Below are 20,036 nucleotides of genomic sequence, written 5' to 3' on the forward strand. Positions count from 1 at the left end.
GGTGGTACAGCTCCCTGAGAATCAGATCGACATTAGTATTTATGATATCTTACAGTAAATAGTTTTCATAGTTGGTGGAAATGCATGTGCAAATTAACATAAAAACACCCTGTCATAGGAGAACAGCCACAGGAGAAAATATAAACTGCCTGGTTACAAGTAAAAACACAGAATACATTTTTTAAACCTTCTTGGCGTTCAAACTTTTTCTGTACGGCTCAGGACCAGCAATGGAAGATGGAAGAAGTGCTCACTTTGAAGGCGAACTCATCTTCTTCCATTCCCAGGAAAGTGGGGCGCTGGGCTCCCTTTTGCTCCTCCTGCCCCTTCGGGAGAGTCTCCTGCAGAGGGTCGGGAGCTACCAGGGAAGAGGAGAGTGATGCGGGGCCGGGAAGAGCTTTGCGCTCTGTCTGGTACTGGCGGGAGCTGAGGCACGCAGCTGGCGGGTGGGAGGGAGGCCGCGGAGCCGCCGCCGCCGCGCGCGCCAGGCCGTGCATTGCAGCCTCTGCGAGGACCAAAGGCAGCCGAACCGGCACGCAGCTCCCGAAGGCCCTGGCGGGGAAGGGCGCTCCCTCGTCCCCATCATCCCCAAGGGAGCCAGGACGGAGGCGCGCGCCAGGAAATGTCCTCCGGGGCGCGGCGCTGTATTCCTCCGCACACTCCCACGCTCCGGTTCGCTCTTCCTGCCGGCCAGCCTTCCCCTCCCTCGCCTGGGCGGAGACTTCTTTCCTGCCCCTTCTGATTGGCTGCCCCTTCTGATTGGCGCTTCCTGTAGCCAATCAGTAACCGTGCTGAACTACGTCCTCCCTGCGGACGCGGGAAGCCGCCCCAGGCAGCGCTGGGCAGCGCTGCGGACCCCTCTGGCACAGCTCGCGGACCCCTGGGGGTCCGCGGACCACCTGTTGGGAAACACTGGACTAGAATGTGGTCTAAACCTCCCTTTTAATCCATCTCAGACAAAAGAAGGGAACTCACTCTGAAATTCACCTACAGATGGTACCTAACACCACAGAAACTGGCACTAATATGCCCAGGAACCTCACCAAAATGTTGAAGAGGCTGTACTTCCACAGGTACATACCTCCACATGTGGTGGGAATGCCCCAAAATCCAGTCCTATAAGAGATATGCAAAATAACTAAACAGGTATTTGAATTCATCCCAGAGCTGCCTGTACTGAGCATTTTCCAGTATAATAATGACCACTCACATTATAAAGAGCTTATAACCCACCTACTCTCAGCAGCCAGAACCTCATAGCCGGACACTGGAGAGACCTCTCAGGAGTAAACATGAACTAATGGTACCAAATTGTATGGGAAATAACCTTACTAGAAAAACTAACCAACAGACTGAAACTGACACGGGGACAAATAGAAGAGGACTCTTTCACCCCAGTATGACTCCCCTTTACCACATACACAGCACAACAAGACAACAGGAACCCACTGACAGCATACAAATCAATCTGGCTTACTTGACCCAAGACGCCCCCCCCCCCATGCAAGCAAACCACACAACCGTCCACACCCTGGGCTTCCCCAATCCCTCTCACTACCAAAAAATAAGTGAACAGAAGGAGAACTTACCTAGTTGACACTGACACAAAACCCCACACGTATCTATCTATATATATAAATGTAGGCATTGCGTGCGCAGAGGTCACAGCCTTTCTCTGTAACCGCTGAACTGTAATGTAACAAATTTGGCCACAACGTTCCATGCCCATCAGTGAGGGATATGGCATAAAAAAATTCCAAAAAAGCACAACTTTCACACCTAAAATAGTGAATAAACGCAAAAAAGGGTGGCATCCAAATTAGACGTCACCAGCAAAAGCTCTGAAGACTCCAGCAGCATCCAATAGAAAGGCAGATTGCATGCTGTCAGCAGCAAAAGCTCTGAAGTGCAGCACCAAATAATGACATCATCAACCAAGCAACTGAAACCACTAAGGAAGCCATTACCAGACCCCTAGGCCCCTGCCAGGCTGCTAGGCCCCCACTAGCCCGGGGGGAGGGAGAGGGGGAGCACCCAGATCGCAGGCCGCAGCACGCCCTTTGTTTTATGTAGGCCCCTGCCAGGCTGCCAGGCCCCCACTAGGCCCCGGGGGGAGAGGGGGAGAGTCTGGATCTCAGGCCGCAACACGGCCTTTGTTTTATGTAGGCCCCTAGGCCCCTGCCAGGCTGCCAGGCCTCCACTAGGCCCGGGAGGGGGGGAGAGCGGTGGCGGGGGGAGAGGGACAAAACAATATAAAAAAACTGATCCACAAACAAAAACATACAAAATACAGAACAACACATACCAAAATCTCTAAAACCACACACCACACCAACTACCCACACTACAAATACACCACAACACACAAACACACCCACATCTTAAACATTACCCATTTCTGACCCACAAACAAAAAACACCCTACAAAACTAAACAAAATACCACCTTAATAAACAAACCTCTAAAAAAAAACCTCCATTAAAAAACCCATTAAGCCACATCTATCTATCTATCTATCTATCTATCTATCTATCTATCTATCATCTATCTATGTAACAACTGCATGCGGGACAGGGGGAATCACAGGAATAAACCGAGGGTGGGGAGAAGACAGTAAAAATCACAGGGATAAGCCGGTGGTGGTGGGAGGAAGGGACAGGAAACGTCATGAATCAGAACGGGTTGGGGAAAATCATACTTCTTAAAATTAAAAACACAAATAAAACTACCAAAACAAACAAACAAAAATGCACAATCATAAGACCAAAAAATTAAAAATCATAAATAAAAGCACAAAGTTGAAACATCCGGAAAAGCATATTACATCAAAACACTAACCAAAAACAAGTTATGCAACCATTACCATTCAAAACACAAATGACATCAATAATCCCACCCCACCCCAAATCCACAGCAACGCGTGGCCGGGTCAGCTAGTACTATATAAAAGAATAGAAGTTTCACCCCCCCTCCTCTCCAACCTTCTTCTTCCCCAACCTTATACTGTACACAACACTGTTTAATATCAAATGTAACTGATCTGTAGAAAATACAACCTGAAAAAAGAGACATTGTACGTACTTTTGTAAACCAGGAAAATATTTAATAAAAATTTTTTTAAAAAAGAAGCAAGCTTTGTTGTTGTTTATTACAGAGAAAACAAGACATGCAAACAGGAAGAGTTTGAGAAAAGTAAAACACTTTGAGCAGCAAGTCAGAAAACCCTAACTAGGGCAAATCCTTATTTGGAGTGTAATTAGACATGACAAAGGAAGCATTATATTGACAAATGCATGGTTCTAACAGGGTTGAGAAACTTGTTTTCCCTGAAATGTTGATGGGACAGTAGGGACACATGAAAGATGATTTCTTATACACCCTGCTGTCCATTTTGCTTTGTAAGTGCCTCACAGGCCTCATATATCCCTTGTCTTGGCAGATGCAAAGTTAAAACCATGTAGCAACTAGGTGAGGTAAGATTAAGGTAAAGGATCCTTGGATGGTTAAGTCCAGTCGAATTTGACTGTAGGGTGCAGTCATCTTTGCTTTCAGGCCAAGGGAGCCAACGTTTGTCCACAGACAGCTTTTCCGTGTCATTTGGCCAGCATGACTAAACCGTTTCTGGCACACAGAGGACCGTGACAAGTGCCAGAGAGCATGGAAATGCCATTTACCTTCCTGCTGCAGCGGTACCTATTTATCTACTTGTGCTGGTATGCTTTTGAACTGCTAGGTTGGCAGGAGCTGGGAAAAAGCAACTGGAACCAACCCGTCACTTTGATTCAAACTGCCAACCTTACAACTGGCAAGCCTAAGAGACTCGGTGGTTTAGACCACAGCGCCACCCACGTCCTCATGTAACATCTAGGTTGTCCTCTGACAGTCTTGCTCTGCGAGGCACAAAGGAATTGGGACAACCTTGTTTTAATCAGTTCAGAAGTTTTCATGCTGAGCAGACAAATTTTGAAGCCATGAAGAAAAAATGTCTTTCTCTAGATTTTTACCCTTTATTAGAACATAAAATTTATTATGTGTATACACATCCTCCTACAATGTCTTGCATGGATTTTGACAGTGGAACGTACTCCCTCGGAAGGTGGTGGATTCTCCTTTATTGAAGGTTTTTTAAACAGAGGTTGGATGGTCATCTGCCATAAATGCTGTAGCCAAAGATTCCTGCATACAGGGGTTTGGACTAGATTACCCTTGGGGTACCTTCCACCTCTGCAATTCTATTATTCTATGTGCAATTTAGCACTTAAAACCACATTGTTTGATTAATAAATGTACAAAATAGGAATCCACTGGATTTTATTCAATCAGTAATTATAGACGCAAACAGGAGTAAATACTTACCCAGGTATACCTTAAGCCAGTGGTTCCCAAGAGGTGGTCCACGGACCCCCAGGGGTCCGCGAGCTATGCCAAAGGGGTCCGCAAGATGCTATTAGAATAAAAAATATATTAAATATATTTCATATGATAACAGATTTTTTGTTTTGGCCGCTTCCTGCATGAGCAGAGTCTAGCGCAAAACTAGAATTAGATAGAGGCAGTAGTTCTGCTGTGTGCCGTTAGGTGGCGCTTTACAAACACTACTGTTTTGCAAAGAGGCAGCGCGCGCATTCTACTAACGCTCACCTTCCCAAGATGCTTTGCGTGCATTGGCTTCATTTGTGCGCTACTGTGCAGGTACCCTGTCTTCTCCATTCCCCTCCCTCCTCCCTGGCGCACGTTGCCTCTTTGCAAAACAGTAGTGTTTGTAAACAAAGCATTGTTTTTCGCGGAAGCTACAGTTCGCGTAGTTAAAAATGGACCGTTGGTTAAAAAGTGGTTCGTTAAAACGACAAAGGCCTACAGATGAAGAGGAAGATAATGCATTTGATGTTCAAGCAAGTAAGTCAGTGACTCTCGAACCGATCTTGTCAGTGTCCATTGAACCTAAATCATAACTGTAAAAAATGTATAAATATAAAATATAAAAAGACTCTTAATTTGGCTCTCACTTTTTAATTTTAGGATTAGGAATTAATGGGGGTCCTTGTCACAATAGCGGCTCGATGAGGGGTCCTCGAGGAAATTTTGTTGGGAACCCCTGCCGTAAGCAGATAACAGAAGCCATCAAAATGGTAGTAAACTCACAAAGATTATGTTTGGGTTTAGAAATGGTATCTACACATTGGCCATTAGGCATTGCCAAAATGGACTAGCAGCAAAGTTAGGATATTTAGCCTGACTTCAGAAACCTCAATTCTTATTTTTTTTAATGGAGCATCATCATCATAAACGATACTAGAATTATATTTGCCTAATAATTTTCTTACTGTGTTCATATTAAATATTAATTAACTATTTATTAGAAGCTACTTTAAAGGAATAGGGTAAGGCTAGCCACTATGGTGCCCTCCAGATGTTGCTGGACTACAACTTCCATAATCCCTGGTCATTTGCCATGCTTGCTGGGACTGTTGAGAGTTGGAGTCCAAAAACATCTGGAGGACATCATGTTGGCTTTGCTTTCTCTGGACAAAGGATAGTGCTAATAGAAAAGGAATAAGAAAAGCCCTGATACATCAGACTAAAAGTCTATTTAGTTCAGCATCCTATTTCTCACACTGGTGAATTAGATGTCTCTGAGAAGCCCATAAGCACAACATGACTGCAGTAGCTAATGCCTTCTGTAGCTTCCTAGCAGGTAGTATTCAAATGTATCTTGCCTCTGGTAATGGATGCCGCATATAACCATTGTGAATATTATTGGTTGGTGGCATTATCTTTCATGTATTTATCCCCTTTTTCAAGTTAAATTGAATCTTGTGGCAGCAGATCCTATAGTTTTTAACTATGCATTCTGTGAAGTGATGCATTCTTTGCCATGAATCTCCCAGCTATTGGGTTGCCATATTTCAAAAAGTAAAAACCAGGACACCCTTATACCCTTACGGGAATCCCAGTAATGTGGCAGCACAATTAATTTACCCTCTACAGGAACTCAAGGTGGCTTGCAGATAAAATACAGCCAAAAACATGGGCTGGGGGAACAATAATTAAAGAACAATTAAACATTAATGGAATAAAACTATATAAAATATTTCACACCCACACACCCCTGTTAGAAACAGCCAGATAATTACCATAAAGCAGCATGGCGTTAGCTCTTTCATTAAAAGCAGTCCAAAGCCTGTTGGGATAATTTCACCGGAACCTTAGAATGGAAGAGGAACATTTTTTTAGGGTGCTAGGAGCTTTTTGTCTGGAAATGCTCTTTGTCACGAGGACTAAATGCTTCTCTAGTAGTACTTTCAGCATTATTGAGATATTTCACTTACAACATCGTGTGGTGTCCCTGGATTCAATGAAGGAAGGCCTTTCAGTGCCAGGGACATAATTTATATTTTTGCACGTTTATGCTGAGCATTTGTGTGCTCTTTTCCCTGATAACTTTATAGCTCTGGCTGGTTCACCAACTGCAGCCTTTGCTGAACTAGGATAGTTTGGCCAAAGTTTTGCATGCTTTGGTAGCCTCCTGAAATGACTGCTGCTGTCCATTCTATGTAGGTTGCCCATGAAGAAGGTCCAGAAACTGCAGCTAGTGCAGAGTGTTGCTGCTGGAGTGCTCACGGGGCGGGGACTTAGGCGCACAGTCATAGAACACTGGTTTTGTGGGGTCTGCTCTAGCTGCCTGTACGTTGCCAGGTGGTTATGTTGACATAAACATCCCTGAACGACTTGGGACCCTATTTATCTGAGAGAATGCCTCTACCAACACCAATCTGTCTAGGTCAGTGTTTCCCAAAGTGGGCAATACAGCCCCCTGAGGGGTGCTGGAATGATCCTGGGGGGCAGTAGTAGCCTTGGGTGGAATTGGGGGGGGGCATTGAATAAAAATAAGGGGGCAGTGGAAGCATCAAGAAGAAAAGAAAAGAACATTTTGAAAAATGGCTCGTACATGTTTCATCTGTTGTGTAATGATGCTCAGCGCAAAGTCAGGTGCCGTTGCAGGACAGTGCCAACACCTCCCCTGGATCTGCGATTTGCGCTGGAGGTCAGGAGTTTTCCTGGGCTTGGGGGAACCCTTTTCTGCTTCAACTAGGCTCAGGAAATGAATCGCGGTCGCTTGCTGACAAAAATAGAGCCGGGCATTAATTGATAGCACACCAGGTTCATTCTTCTCATTAAGATTATTGTTAATGAAGCTGTCTGCGGACAAACGCTGGCTCCCTCGGCCTATAGAGCGACATGAGCGCCGCAACCCCAGAGTCGGACACGACTGGACCTGATGGTCAGGGGCCCCTTTACCCTTTACCTTTTTATTGTTAATGTTATTCGTAATTTTAATTTTAATTTTATCCTTCGTTATCTGAATTTTCTGTGTGTAATGTGAATATTACTGTGGTTGATTTTAATAAATAATTTTATAATGTTAAGCTTCAAGGTATCTTATTTACAACAACATATTTCTTTACTATGTTATAGGATGTAGGTAGAAATATAGATAAAAGAATGCAAATATGTCAGGGGGGAGGTGGTGAATATCCCCCCCCCCCGAAAAGTGGGCAGTAGGCCAAATAGGATTGGGAATCTCTGGCCTAGGTCTTAATATTAGGAGAGGAGCCCTACTTATTGTATCCCCTGGCAAATGTTGCTCACTGTGTGGGGACATGAAATGATGAGATAATAATTATAATACTTTTTCTTTATATACCGCGCATCTGACTGGGTTTCTCCAGCCACTCTGGGCAGCTTCCAATGAATTAAAACACTACATCAAAACTACATCAAATCATTGAACAGGGCTGCCTTCAGATGTCTTCTAAAAGTCAGATAGTTGATTATTCCCTCAACATCTGATGGGAGAGTGTTCCACAAGGCAGGCGTGAGTACCAAGAAGGCCCTCCTGGTGGTGGTACCATGGTTTTGGAATGCAGCACGAACAGCTTCATCCTTTATTTACTTCTGCTGCTACCCAAAGACAATTTTATTCACCCAGGCTTATGGCAGATCTGGTTTCTTCATCTGCGGATTTTTAAAATTTGATGCTGTAGCTTTTACGATATTTTGATATAGGATGTTTTTGGTTCTTTTGAAGAAAAGCTGTATATAGTCGTACCTTGGAAGTTAAACAGAATGCGTTCTGGAGGTCCATTCGACTTCTGAAATGTTTTACTTCCAAAGCACGGCTTCTGATTGGCTGCAGGAAACTCCTGCAGCCAATTGGAAGCTGTGGAAGCCCTGTCGGACATTCGTCTTCTGAAAGAACGTTCAAAAACTCACTTACAGTTTTTGATCGTTCGGGAGCTGAGGTACGACTGTACAAACACATGAATCAATCAAACAACGTCTGGGTCAGGACCACGTGCAACTCTGACTTCTGACTGTAGCTCCGGATGAATGTGGGGCAATTTGTACATGTCCCGCGGCGTTCTGGCGGTGTGCTGACATCACTATTACAGAAAAGGATAAAAATACAACTATCATTAGATCAAATGTATTTGGTTGGACCACCATAAGCACATTTTTCTACATAATGTGACACCTTATAAAACATCTAAGCAAACTTTTTTGAAATAATACAGCCAGCTTATAATGTTTTTTGATCAGGGTACAAAATTAATTCAATAGGGTTTTTGTTGTTTGATAGGTTTCAAAAATGTCCTTTAAAAATGCCATGAGATAATTCTGGCTCTTTTACATTATTCTTTTGCACTAAACCAGTGGTTCTCCAAGGGTATGGTGCACCACACAGATGTGGCAGGAGAGGATGGCAAGCGTGGTAGGAAAATTCAAGGGCAATCAAAGAAACATCTAAGCATTTCAGTGTAGTATAGTATTCGTCCATGTTTACATTTTCCCTGCTCCAGATTCTCTCTTCCCCAGTTTGTGGAATGGTGGACAGCAGGGGCGCCTACTTGCCCCCCACATTGAGGGGGCCCAGCATCGCGTGATGCGTCCCGCCCCCACCTGTTGTGCCAGCGCTCTTCTGGTGGTGTTTAGGGAGCGTGGAGGGTGATCTTCCCCCCCCCTGCGCGTTCTGCCCGGCACGCGAGTGCTCACCCAACAGCAGCGGGGAATGGCAGCCCCCTCAATATTGAGGGGGGGCTGGGCCCCCTGCCCACAAATACTGAGGGGGCTGAAACCCCTTCCGCCCCCTATAGGTGGCACCCCTGGTGGACAGGGAAAAGATCAACTGCCCTTTCTTGCTGTTGTTTCTTTGCTCTTTGTCACGCCATTGGATGAAGTTAACTATGTTTTTGCATATACTGTACCTTGTAGTGGTAATTGAGTGTCTATACTCTGCAGGGCTTTTATCATGGCCCGGAGAGATTGATTTTTTGCTTGTTATCTGCATTCCAACTTTACTCATCAAAGCAATGCAAGTAGATCAGAGTGCTTTGGTTGTTGCTTTAATGTACAGGTGGCATTTCTGAGCTGTTTTCGTTTTCAGAATTCCTAAGGTTTTTGGTCTTAAGAGTTTAGATTTTCAGTGAAAAGGTCCTATATAAAAGTACAACACTCCTCATAGCTGCAGAAAGCACCCCACTGAGGGTCAGACTTGATGCAACCTGAGGAGAATGTGTTTTAACCCTTTCTCTGATTTATATCCACATCTTTTACCCACTTGTTGTTGTTTAGTCGTTTAGTCGTGTACGACTCTTCGTGACCCCATGGACCAGAGCACGCCAGGCACTCCTGTCTTCCACTGCCTCCTGCAGTTTGGTCAGACTCATGTTCGTAGCTTCGAGAACACTGTCCAGCCATCTCGTCCTCTGTCGTCCCCTTCTCCTAGTGCCCTCAATCTTTCCCAACATCAGGGTCTTTTCCAGGGAGTCTTCTCTTCTCATGAGGTGGCCAAAGTATTGGAGCCTCAGCTTTAGGATCTGTCCTTCCAGTGAGCACTCAGGGCTGATTTCCTTCAGAATGGATAGGTTTGATCTTCTTGCAGTCCATGGGACTCTCAAGAGTCTCCTCCAGCACCATAATTCAAAAGCATCTTTTACCCACTACCATGCTGCTATTAGTTGCAGCAGCAGGAGGATTTTAATGTGCACCTTCTTCAGGAGTGCTATTTTGAGGCTGCTAATAAATTTAAATAAAAAACGGGAGGGGGGGGGAGATGTCCCTAATCCCAGATTTCCTGTGAAGCTTTTGTTTGACCCTTAGTTCCTCACCGCAGTGTTGCATTGCAAGTCCTTGGACATCTGGAAAAGTCCTTGTATTTCCCATACCCCAGTGCCATCTTGTGCTATAAATGTGAATTGCAGCCATTTAGAAATTTCTCTTTTACAGAACTAGATTCAGTCTATTTAATGAGAAGGCTGGCTGGTATTTTTATTGATTTGTTATGGTTAACCTACCTTGTAGTATACTTTGGGGTATACGCTCATGACTGCATGCATGTAATTGTCCTCCTTTTTTAAAAAAAAAATCTCTGATATGGAGCCATCCAAATGAATGGACATACGTTGTTCAACTGGACCTGCATGGCATGTTGTGGTCCAAGAAGGTGGTCCAAAAAAAAAGTCTTTATAAAGTCCTCTTATAAGCCCAGTTCCTTCAAAAAATTCTTGGCAGTGAATTATAATTGTGGGGGGAATCCAAGTTGACAGCTTGATTTAAAGCTTTCCATATTACCCAGGGTAATAACTACTGTTCTTTACTTATAAAATGGGAATTAAATGGATAGTAGGTTTCCAGCTATTGTCGCTATGATTTCAAAACTGGTGGTTTATATGTTAACCCTTACTTCCATGTAGATGGTTTCTAGGACTGGTGGGCTGTATCCATCAGTTATTTGTTTGTTTGCTTGTTTGTTTGACTTATATACCGCCCTTCATCATAAGATCTCAGAGTGGATCACAAGATAAATATACAAGGTAAAAGCACAAATAAATAGGTCAAACTAAAACAACAAAGCAATAACCCACCCACCCACAAACACATTTAAAAGGTTGTGGAATATTAAACAGCCAAAGGTCTGGTTGAAGAGGTACGTTTTTGCCTGACACCTAAAGATATATAATGAAGGCGCCAGGTGAACCTCCCTGGGGAGAGCATTCCACAAACAGAGCCATTGCAGAAAAGGCTTGTTCTCGTGTTGCCATCCTTTGGACCTCACACAGAGAAGGTTGTCAGATGATGAACACAGACTCCAGGATGGTTTATATAGGGAGAAGGTCCTTGAGGTATTATGATCTTGAACCATTTAAAGCTTTATAGGTCAAAACCAGCACTTTGAATTGGGACCAGAAACTAATTGGCAATCAGAGGCAGCCCTACATACAACACATTGCATTAATCCAGTCTAGACGTTACCAGAGCATAGACAACAGAAGTTAGACTATCCCTGTCCAGATAGGGGTGGAGCTGTGCCACCAGCTGAAGCTGATGGAAGGCACTCTGAGCCACTGAGGCCATCAGAGCCTCAAGCAACAACAAAGAATCCGGGAGTACCCGCAGGTTACATGCCTGCTCCTTCAGAGGGAGTGTAACCCCATCAAGAGCAGGCAATCTCCTACCCATCCGATCCACTAACTTGTTTGCTTAAAAATGTAAGCCTTATAAAGCACTAGCTGTACCAGGCCATGTGTTGCTGTGGCCCTGTGTATTAAAGTGAAAAGAAAGGAAAGTGAAAGTTTACTGGGCAAGGTTAGGCGAGGCCCGGCCTGCGTTTTGGGACGTCGGCGTGTGAGGGGAGGAGAGGGGAAGCCCGGCCTGTCTCCCGGCCTTTCTGGCGGTCTTCCTCTCCGCCCGGGGGTGGGGGTGAGGAGAGGAGAAGGCTGGGCTGCCTCTCACGACATGGGCGTCATTGGAGGTGGCAGTAGATGCAGGGCCCAGCGTGACTTTTGCAGCATGGGCGGCGGAGGTGGTGGGAAATGCGGGGTCCGGCCTGCTGGGGGTAGTGGGAGGTGAGGAGAGGGGAGGCACATCCTGTCTCCTGGGGTACCTGTTGTCCACCCTCCCCCCCCCCCGGCGGCTATGGTTATGGAATGGCGAGGTAGGAGGAGGAGTTGGGGGCGGGAGTCTGGAAATATTGTTTTATCCCTCCCCCCCATAGAGTGTTCTATAGGATCTTTTCCTTTGGTGTCCAACAGATGGCGCTATTGCTACACAAATGGATACAGCATCTGTTCCTTTGACAACCACTGGAGGGACCTATTTTTTTACCCAAAATCATGTTGTTACCTGTGACAGGTGTGGCATCTGTGTAATCTAAGTTCATACAAACACTCTCATAATGGAGTGGAATGTTGTGTCCAAATTTCCATGCGATCGGTCAAGCGGTTTCGGAGAAAAGTGGTCGTCCACGATCATGGACCTTTTACATTTATATATATATAGATTACTCACATGTAGGGAATGTCCCATGTTGTCAATGGAGTGGGGCTGTGCTTTTAGCCCCACAGGAAGGTTGTCGTCTTGGAAGTACTGTATGTTGCCGAGAAATTGGTGATCCAGCATATTAAAAGCAAACCTGGCACTGAGGATGGTGAAGGCATTACCTTAATATTACGAATTGCATAGAGCAAAGGTAAATCCTACCCACCAACAGCATCTGCCTCCTGAAAGATTATCCACAAGGGAATGCAGCCCATGGTAGAAAAAAGGTTCCTCACTCCTGATATAGAGGCTAGAATAATAATGTGTTTTAAGAAATTAGTGTTTTGTATAATCCCCCGCTGCCCTGCCAAAGTGACTATGGCACAAGCCATCTGCTTCAGAGTTGCATGTCCATCTAGATACAGTGTTTTGTTTTTGAAGGGGGGGGGGTAATCATAAAAAAAAATGTTTCATTGTATTTCTGTTCCCAGCTTCATGTGTGCCAGAGAGGGTAGTCACTTAAGATGTACCCTTAAACAGCAAAAGTGGGCAACCTATGGCCCATAGACTGAAGAATTTGTTGATAACAGCTTTTATTTAGAACAATACTGTAGCAGCAAAAAGCACCCTGTTAGCAACCTTTTTAGTTCCAGAGAGTAGAAGTTAAACAATACAAGTTTAAAGAAGCCAACATTTAAGTTCTAACTGTTGAGGGTTTACATCTTTCCTTTAAAAAATTATTCAAACATTTCAGCTAGCACAGAAACATTACTAAACCTGGGAATTCCCATTTGATGAAAAAATACATTGGTTTCACTGTACTATGCAGTGGCTGCTTCTTTGGTGCGGGAAGTTGGTTGTTGGATAGTTCCCCCACGCCCAGTGGTCCTTGCTTTTTTGTGGCACTAGTTTTGTCCTTCCTGGTGCATGCACCTGCCTGCATTTTTCAGTGCTTCCAAATTCAAATATGACACCTTCAATTTTTAAGTTGAGCAGCGCTATGGCAGTATGCAATTGTAGCTCCATTGAGAACTGTGTTTGTATTTTTCCTTGTGCAGAATGATTGTCCAACTATTGAATAACCTTCAGAGGTGACATTTTCCCCAGTAAATTAAAAAATAAAAATTAGGAATCCTTGGTGAAAGTAGTCTTTCTCAAATTTACCAAGTAGTATTTGGATCAGACCATCTAATCTAATACTGATGTTGATCCTAAAGGCTGTTCCTCAAACAGCATTCAGTGCTCTCTAGAAGAGAGACTGGGCTGACACACCTTTCAGCTCAGCTGGTAGCATGAATAGGGAGTTCCCAGAGACTGAAGACAGCAGCTATTTTGGAGGGGAGGGGAAACCCCTCTTACATCAGTCAGCAAGAATGTCTATAAATAGCAAGAAGGAGGCAGATTGAGGTGCTGGTAGTGTGGATCTGAGACTTTCAAAGAGCAAAACATTTAACCCTTGTATTGGCTTGCTACTTAGAGTATTTCATGCTTGTGTGGTCTAGTGCTGTGTGTTATACAACTGGCTCTGGAATCCCTGCCTGGCACAGATTACAAGTGACTTAGATAATGCCAGCTGGAACCAGCATCTCCCTTTCTGAGCATCCCTTCCTGTCCCAGCTGCTGCCAAAGTGACCTTGACACAAGACATCAGCTTTAGTTTGCTCAGAGTGACCCTAAAAGATCTGTGAGGCCAAGGCTTCCAGCATCACCAGTGTACTTGATTGCAGTAATCCCTCATTGATCGTGCCTGAGCAAGCAGGTCATAGAATCATAGAGTTGGAAGGGATCCAAGGGTCATCTAGTCCAACCCCCTACAATGCAGGAATCTCAGCTAATGCATCCATGACAGATGGCCATCGAACCTCTGCTTAAAACCTCCAAGGAATGAGAGTCCACAACCTCCTGAGGCAGATGTTCCACTTTTGAAGTCCCTCCCCCTTTATGTTTAGTCTCCTTTCTTGTAACTTGGTCCAGGTCCTACCCTCCAGAACAGGAGAAAACAAGCTTTCATGTGACAGCCCTTGAGATATTGGAAGATGGCTATCATATCACCTCTCAGTCTCCTCTTTTCCATGCTAAACATACCCAGATCCTTCAAGCGCTCCTCATATGGCTTGGTTTCCAGACCCTTGATCGTCTTGGTTGCCCTCCTCTGCACATGTTCCTGCTTGTCAACATCCTTCTTAAATTGTGGTGCCCAGAATTGGACACAGTACCGGTAGTCTAGGTGTGGTCTGACCAAGGCAGAATAGAGAGGTACTATGACTTCCCTCGGCGAGAAGGTAAACGGCGTTTCCGTGCACTGCTCTGGTTTTCCAGAAGCAACTTAGTCATGCTGACCACATGACCCGGAAGCTGTATGCCGGCTCCCTTGGCCAGTAAAGCGAGACGAGTGCCACAACCCCAGAGTCATCCGCGACTGGACCTAATGGTCAGGGGTCCCTTTACCTTTATGACTTCCCTTGATCTGGACACTAGACTTCTGTTGATGCAGCCTAGAATAGCATTAGCTTTTTTTGCTGCTGCATCACACTGTTGACTCATGTTAAGCATGTGGTCCACCAAGACCCCTAGATCATTTTCACATGTACTTCTAGTAAGCCAGGTGCCCCCCATTTTATATTTGTGCATCTAGTTCCAATGCATTTTCATCTGTCATGCCAGACAGATTATGGTTGTGCCCGTGTCAAGCACTGAAATTCAGTAAGACTTTGGATTTGCAACTTTGGGGAATGTCCTGCAAAACAAACTTGAAATGCTAATATCCTTTGGTTTGCAACTGTTGGCTATGAAAAACAGGTGGTGAAATGTGTGACCCCCCCCCCCCAGCGTATCCTCTCAAGTGTACACACTTAATGGGAGATGATGAATGTGGTAAGGGAAAGTGAAGTAAATGTAAAAAGGTAAAGGACCCCTGGACTAAGTCCAGTCAGAGGTGATTATGGGGTGCGGCACTCATCTCACTTTTCACTGTGACAAGTGCCAGAGCGCTCAGCTTTATAGTTTGACCAAAGATGTCACTAGTACAATCAGTCAAAACTGAGATCAACAAGATAGCAATGTTCCTGCCAAATCAAACCAATTCTTTATCTTTCAGTTAGGATGAAATAAAAAATACTTAATAGGGATGGAGGTCAGATTGCATTTTAATGTGAACCTACCACATTTGCACTTCCTGAACCAGTACAGGAACTGAAAGATAGCTCTTTCCAATTTTGCGATGCAGATCTCCAACGGAAGAATATGTACAAAAATACATATACAGGCAACAATCAATTTAGGTGTGTCCAAATGATGCGTGATTGCACACACACACACACACTGCACCGAACCCAGAAGTAGTCCCCCAAACGCCATAAAGACGACATGAAAAGTGGTGGAGTGGGCTAACACACACTCTGGTCCAAAACTGAACCCCCACACAAAACGAGGATTGCCTTTAGTAGTGAATGTAATGTACAAATAAACATTCTTTTAGGGAGAGTTGCTTGCAAAAATATGTATACCAGGCAAAATTGTGTTTCAAAATGCATATTGTTACAGAAGTTGGGTGCCCCTCCCCACGTTGTGCCAAGTGGTAGCAAGATTCCAGGGTGGTTCCAGGCACTCACCTAGGGTCTGTGTTTGTTTGGAGAAATTAGACATGGTGGAGACTGTCATAGCTTTAAGAAATAGGGTTTATTCACCTATTTAAACCTTCAGTCTGCATGGAGAGAGTCCAGATCATGCAGCATGGTCATTTCAAGAGGGGCTTGTCCCCCACAGCAATGCAGCACTGGAGTCAAAGGCATTTCTCCCAGCCAGCCTTCAGCCAGCCTGTCCAAGATGGATCCCAGTCTTTCTTCTCCCCTTCTTCCCAGCACACCTTGTTATAAACACTCTTTCCCTGTCACTTCCCACCTAGTTAACCTGACATCCTTCTGTCCAAGGTTTTTACTAGGCCAGCCAGGCTGGTTTGCATAAGGCAGCCCAGGGATTCCTTGTCTGGCAGAATTCTGCTTCTCGTACTTTCATCTATATCCCAGTTAATCAAAATCCTACCATTTATTAATTTATAGAATTTAGGGGGGTCCCTCCCAAATCTATAGCAATATATTACGAGAAATGTGCATGAATTGCATGCAACTTTTCATGTGAACTTCCTCCCTCCCTCCTTCCCTTTCTTTGCAAAAGAAATGGGGCAAACCAAACTTAAAACTGGGAAAAGAAGAAACAGTGAGAAATGGAAGTGGTAGATTTTCCTATCCCAACTGTGAGCTGTGTGACAACTGTTACACTTGCTTGCATCAGAGGTAGCTTCAAAGAGAGAAATTATGGGGAAATCTTGGAAATTTTACTTAATCACCACATCCACATAAAGCTCCATAGTTCAGAGTCACACACATACATATAGGTTTAATCCACTCAATCACACATGTTGCATAGTTATTTTACTTCTTTGGGGGGAAACAGTTTGGAAAATGTTACTGAGGAAAACTCCCTCAGTGCTCACTGATGTAGAGTGACTGTATACCCTGCTAGAATTACAGCTGTTCTGTAATTATTTATAAAGCTATTGGCACTTTATAAATTATATACCATGCTCCTTTTTATTTTTGTCTTAATAGGTTTGTATTAATTCTGTGCAGTTGTTTGAACTATTACAATATCTCAGCTGTTGTGTATTCGTTGCTATCAATCAATATTTAATGTTGTATTTATTAAACTGGTATTAAAAATGACCTGGGTATCCTAGATATTGCCAGAGTGTAACAGAGAGGTTCCGTCACATGGGTGCAGCTACTCAGAACTTCCTGTGGTGTGAGCAAAATGTTATAAAGCCCTCCAGAGTCCTCCAGATGTTGCTGGATTCGAACTCCATTCATGGCCACTGGACATGCTGGCTGGGCTGATAAGCGTTGGAGTTCAACAACATCTGAAAGACATCATATTGGCCACACCTGATCTAGAGTATGGGCTGATAGGTTCCTGGTAAATAATAATAATAATAATAATAATAATAATAATAATAATAATAATAATAATAATAATATTTTTATTTGTACTTCGCCCATCCGGCTGTGTTTCCCCAGCCACTCTGGGCGGCTTCCAACAAAGATTAAAATACATTAAAATGTCACAGATTAAAAACTTCCCTAAACAGGGCTGCCTTCAGATGTTTTCTAAATGTCAGGTAGTTGTTTAACTCTTTGACATCTGATGGGAGGGCATTCCACAGGGCAGGCGCCACTACCAAGAAGGCCCTCTGCCTGGTTCCCTGTAGCTTTGCTTCTCGCAGTCAGGGAACCGCCAGAAGGCACTCAGCGCTGGACCTCAGTGTCCGGGCAGAACGATGGGGGTGGAGCAGTGGCGTACCAAGCCCAGACGGTACTCGGTGTGGTGCATTTGCGGCACCCCGTACGGACTGCGCATGTGCGGCATCCAGCGGGTGCGCACTCTGTACGGACTGCGCATGTGCTGCATCCTGCACGTACGCACTCCGGGGTGCCAAAAATGCGCAGCCCATACGGACACCGCACCCTCAAAGCAGTGGGGCTTGGCTTGGGAGTCATGGGGGGTGCCGAGTGTCACCCCCCTCCACGGTGGCACCCGGGGCAGCCCGCCCCCATCGCCCCCTCCTTTGCTATGCCCCTGGGGTGGAGACGCTCCTTCAGGTATACTGGGCCGAGGCCATTTAGGTTAGCACCAACACTTTGAATTGTGCCTGGAAACATACTGGGAGCCAATGTAGGTCTTTCAGGACCGGTGTTATATGGTCTCGGCAGCCACTAAAAATTAAAGGCGACGCGTTGGACATGAAATGTAGGCGGAGCCAGAATTTTATAGTGGTGAGACATTCTTTGGTTCCCAGCAGCCCTTGTCCAGTTTCCAGAAACATGGCTGCATATGGCACACAATTTGGCAGCCCCGGGATTTTGCGCAGAAATTTGAATGGATGCATTCCTCTTCTTCTTTCTTCTTTGATGATCACTCGTAGCTGAGTAAGATTCACTTGTGAGGTGTCTCAGGGTTCTGTCCTCTCCCCCATGCTTTTTAACATCTACGTGAAGCCGCTGGGAGAGATCATCAGGGGGTTTGGGCTGGGTGTTCATCAGTATGCGGATGATACCCAGCTCTACCTCTCTTTCAAATCAGAACCGGTGAAGGTCCTGTGTGAGTGTCTGAGGTTGAATCCTGACAAGACAGAAGTGCTGTTCTTGGGGGACAGGGGGCGGGCTGGTGTGGAGGATGGGTAACTGTGCCCCTGAAGGACCAGGTGCACAGCCTGGGAGTCATTTTGGATTCACAGCTGTCCATGGAGGTGCAGGTCAATTCTGTGTCCAGGGCAGCTGTTTATCAGCTCCATCTGGAATGCAGGCTGAGACCCTACCTGCCTGCAGACTGTCTTGCCAGAGTGGTGCATGCTCTAGTTATCTCTCGCTTGGACTACTGCAATGCGCTCTATGTGGCGCTACCTTTGAAGGTGACTCGGAAACTACAACTAATCCAAAATGCACCAGCTAGACTGGTGACTGGGAGTGGCCGCCAAGACCACATAACACCGGTCCTAAGAGACCTACATTGGCTCCCCAGTACGTTTCCGAGCACAATTCAAAGTGTTGGTGCTGACCTTTAAAGCCCTAAACGGCCTCGGTCCTGTATACCTGAAGGAGCGTATCCACCCCCATCGTTTAGCCCGGATACTGAGATTCAGCGCCAAGGGCCTTAGTCAATTAATCATGTGAATGAATCTTCAATGAAGATTTTGCCAGAATGCATGAAGAGGAGGATAGCTGTGTTGATGTGCTAACCACTCAGTGAGTGCTGTTTTGCTAACACTGAAAGGAAAATCAGATTACCATAGCTTACAAAGATGAAACCATTGCTGAACTGTATCACCACCTCTGATATTAGTGGAAATTCAACTGTATTCATCTGGTATGGCCAGAGATGGGATAGCTCTCTTTCATGTGCCACCATCACCGTTTTGAGAATTGTGTAAGTTCTCCCCTCCTAAAGCATAGCAGGCTGTCTTCCATTTGTGAACAAACAACATCCCCTCTCTGTAGTCTTGGGTGTGATTTCTGCACTGCTCTGGGAGAAAGAAAGCAATGTGATCTGCCAAATGCTGCTTCTCCAGCTTTATTTACAAACAGCTTGAATTTCTGCTGTCGTAATTATAGCCTGAAGGATCTAGGCACTTCCTTTGGAATACCTCCCATATTTTTGTTTATCATGGCTGCCAGATTCCCCTCCCTGTGAAGAAAAGGCAGAGGCAGAGGTGGGGTGTGTGTATTTTGGATGGAAGAGGCCTTTATATTAGATCTACCTGTGTGAATTTTGTGGTCTGCAGTGTCCTGTATCTTTCCATATTCTAGGAATAGATTTCCTGTATGAGTATTGTGTTGATCTACTTGGCAAATCTGGACAAAAATTAGTGCCTAAGCATCAGCCTCAGGGTTTTCCTCAGGACTGAAGAGAAATCTGCAGATAGCTAAGTACTTGGGTGTCTGAGCAAATTTGCAGCCCTATTTCAGTCTCTGGAAGTTATTTTCTTTGAGCTGCTGCTGCCTGTTACTTCATCTTCTTTGCCAGAGCAGAAAAGTGGGTGAACCAAGCTCTTTAAGAACCAAGCCTTGCAGTCCCTCATGGTTATGTCCTCCCTCTGAACAGTCAAATGGAGGACGGGAGCAAAAAACAACAACACCCTGGTTTTTTTTAGCAGGGGAGAATGGAGC

General features: G+C 45.0%; 1 protein-coding gene across 1 annotated transcript in view; it reads left to right on the forward strand.

Moving 5' to 3' along the window:
- MECP2 (methyl-CpG binding protein 2) overlaps positions 1-20,036 on the forward strand; it is a 68,675-nt gene that overhangs the window by 39,349 nt on the left and 9,290 nt on the right. The window lies entirely within an intron of this gene.

Source organism: Zootoca vivipara, chromosome 15, assembly GCF_965207765.1.
Source record: "Zootoca vivipara chromosome 15, rZooViv2.hap1.1, whole genome shotgun sequence".
Classification (NCBI taxonomy): domain Eukaryota; kingdom Metazoa; phylum Chordata; class Lepidosauria; order Squamata; family Lacertidae; genus Zootoca; species Zootoca vivipara.